Below are 4,016 nucleotides of genomic sequence, written 5' to 3' on the forward strand. Positions count from 1 at the left end.
TGAAAGTGGAGTTTTTAATATTTAAAGTCCTATGAAAGTGTTTTTTAGTAAATATCTAAAGTAATATGGAAGTGGAGTTTTTAAATATCTAAAGTCATAATAAGAAGTTTTTAAATATCTAAATTCATATTAAAGTGGAGTTTTTAAATATCTAAAGCCATATGAAATTAGAGTTTTTAAATGTTTAAAGTCATATGAAAGTGGAGTTTTTTTTTTAAATACCTAAAGCAATACGAAAGTGGAGTTTTTAAATCTCTAAAGTCATAATAAGAAGAAGGAGTTTTTAAATACCTAAAGTCTATGAAAGTGGATTTTTAAATATAAAAAATCATTATAAAAGTGGAGTTTTGAAATATCTAAAGTCCTATGAAAGTGGAGTTTTAGATATAAAAAATCATGTGAAAGTGGAGTTTTGAAAATATATAATGTCATAGGAAAGTGGATTTTTTAAATATTTTAAGTCATAGAAAGTGGAGTTTTAAAATCTCTAAAGTCATATGAAAGTGGCGTTTTTTAATATTAAAAGTCATATGAATGTGGAGTTTTTAAAATATCTAAGGTCATATGAAAGTGGAGCTTTTAAATGTTTAAAGTCATATGAAAGTGGAGTTTTAAAATATCTGATGTCATATGAAATTGTAGTCTTTAAATATTGTAAAAGTCATATGAAAGTAGAGTTTTCAAATATCTAAAGTCATATGAAGTGGAGTTTTAAAAGTATAAAGACATATGAAAAGTGGAGTTTTTAAAATTAAATATTTAAAGTCATATGAAAGGAGTAAGTTTTTCAAATATCTAAAGTCTATGAAAGACGTGGAGTTTTTTGTTTAAATGTATAAAGAACCGTATGAAAGTGGAAGATTTTTTTAAATATCTGAAAGTTCAATATAAAAGTGGAATTTTTAAAATATCTAAAGTAATATGGAAGTGGAGTTTTTAAATATTTAAAGTCATATGAAAGAGGCATTTTTAAATATCTAAAGTCATATGAAATTGGAGTTTTTAAACATTTGAAGTAATATGAAAGTGGAGTTTTTAAATACCTAAAGCCATATGAAAAGTGGAGTTTTTAAATCTCTAAAGTTATAATAAGAAAGTGAAGTTTTTAAATATCTAAAGTCCTTAGAAAGTGGAGTTTTTAAATATAAAAAATCATATGAAAGTGGAGTTTTGAAGTATCTAATGTCATAGGAAAATGGAGTTTTTAAATATTTCAAGTCATAGGGAAGTGGAGCTTTAAAATCTCTAAAGTCATATGAAAGTGGCGTTTTTTAATATTTAGTCATATGAAAGTGGAGTTTAAAATATCTGAAGTCATATGAAAGTGGAGTCTTTAAATATTTAAAGTCATATGAAAGTGGAGTTTTTAAATATCTAAAGTCATATGAAAGGTGGAGTTGGTAAGTGTCTAAAGTCATATGAAAGTGGAGTTTTAAATATCTAAAGTCATATGAAAGTGGAGTTTGTAAGTGTCTAAAGTCATATGAAAGTGGAGCTTTTAAATATCTAAAGTCAGGGAAAATGGAGTTTTTAAATATCTAAAGTCATATGAAAGTGGCTTTTTTAAATCTCTAAAGTTATATGAAAGTGGAGTTTTTAAATATCTAAAGTCATAAAAAGAAAGTCTTCATGTATCAGTGAGTGTACCTGTGTTGCCTATGAGAAATTCAAAATATAGGGTCACCATAAAGTTTGACGTTCGACGTTTGTGGGATAAAGCCCACAGTGAACTTCTATTCTCAAAATTCCCCCGTCCACTTTCCATGGCTTTTTTTTTTTGTGTGTATCTATTATTTTCGAAGTGCCATTAGGGCCAGAGACATGCAGTGACAGCTGGCAATAGATGTCAGGTGATCTAAAGAAGAGCAGATTTGATAGGCGTGCATGTCCCTACAGACTGTTTCAATTTGACCCTTTATAAAAAAAATATATAAATAAATGGTTGCTCTTCCTGAAAAACCAAACTCTGTCACTGTCATACAATCGGTTAAAACATTTTGAGGAATAGAATTAATTAGGCAAACAGAAGTGTAGAGAAAAATGTCATTGGGAAGAACAATAAGAATTGAGCATATCAGGTATAAATCTCAGTAAGTTTTTCGTTAACACGTTTGAAAGAAAAACATTTTTCTCATCATTAATTTGAGAGCATAACATATAGAGGAAAAGATTTTGTATCTGACTCCCGAACGATTCGACAGTATATTGAGTCCAAATTGCCAGCTATGAAATCTTAAAAAAGAATTAAACTGAAATAGGCATACTAATAACAATTTAAACGGTTGACTTATATGTATATATATATATATATATATATATATATATATATATATATATATATATATATATATATGTATATATATATATATATATATCTTCGAAATAGTCATACTAATAACAGTTTACGAATGGATTTATATATATGTGTATATATATATATATATATATATATATATATATATATATATATATATATATATATATATATATATATATATATATATATATTTCGAAACAGTCATACTAATAACATTTTACGAATGGTTTTATTTATATATATATATATATATATATATATATATATATATATATATATATATATATATATATATATATATATTCGAAACAGTCATACTAATAACATTGTACGAATATTATATATATATATATATATATATATGTATATATATTATATATATATATATATATATATATATATATATATATATATATATATATATATATATATATATATATATAAATATATATATATATATATATATAGAGCTATATATCCTTAAATCCACGGTAGAAAGGTAAGCGAAACAGTGGGTTGGAACATGTACTTTCGTAGTATGTATTCCACATGTTCAAGTTCACATTATGTGAACTTGAAAATGTAGAATATACAACGAAAGTGCCTGTTCCAATACCCTGTTTCACTTACCATTCTACCTTGGATTTAAGGATATCCTCAAGTACGTGTTCCTTCCTGCTACATTGGATATATATATATATATATATATATATATATATATATATATATATATATATATATTATATATATATATATATATATATATATATATATATATATATGAGAATGCGATGCGTTTCCTGAAAATCTAAGAAAGTCAGTAGGTGTCTAGTATTGTATAGCTGCCGTCAACTATAAATTCCACGTAAGGATGAATACGCATATAGCAGATGGTGGAGTTTTTTTCTTTGTCCGGTGTCCTTGGCCGCTCAATAACAAGACCTATTGGGAGTTAAGCAGTAACTTGCAAAACTATTGCGTTCAGTCTTTCTTTGTGGTGCTATCTCCGCATTTGGCGTTGATAATGACCATTCATTTCGGAAAAAAAAACACTGACGTTATTATGTCAAGGCTGGGAAACAATCCGTTCCATTTTTATAGTTGTTTTGTATTGGAAATTATCTACATCGGTTTGAACTGTTCGGTGAAGGTGATCATGACAGTAAACGCTTTCTTGTTTCAGATTGCCAATTTAAGATCATCCTAAAAACATGGTAAGTTATTAAGTTTTGAGCTGTCAGTTTTTGTGATCTTGTAGTTTTAAATGCAGCGGACTATTTGTCAGAGCTTTGCGTGAAGTTATCCACTTTACTGGACTGGACTAAGTTGCATTTTCGAAAGCGCAGGTTTTCTGTGCGAAATAGTCTTTCAAGTATACGTGATCTGGTTAGTTGGTGTTTTATAGAACGCTAGATTAAAAAAAAGCGTTCATTACCTTTATACAGTTTATTTTATCGTCATTATTTGCATTGTTTTAAATTTTCCCCTTTGGTTAATGTGAAAATTGTTATATAATGTGTGGTAAATTTAGAATGTTAGATTAGAAAAAAAACTATTACCTTTATACCTGTTGTCTTTATTGGCATATTTTCCTTTTTTTTTTCATTTTCCCCTTTGCATAATGCGAAAATGATTATACAATCTATGGTAAATTTAGAAACTTGCGAACATACGTTGTTCCCCAGCTGGAATTCTTCCG

The sequence above is a fragment of the Macrobrachium nipponense genome, chromosome 14, assembly GCF_015104395.2.
Source record: "Macrobrachium nipponense isolate FS-2020 chromosome 14, ASM1510439v2, whole genome shotgun sequence".
NCBI lineage: Eukaryota > Metazoa > Arthropoda > Malacostraca > Decapoda > Palaemonidae > Macrobrachium > Macrobrachium nipponense.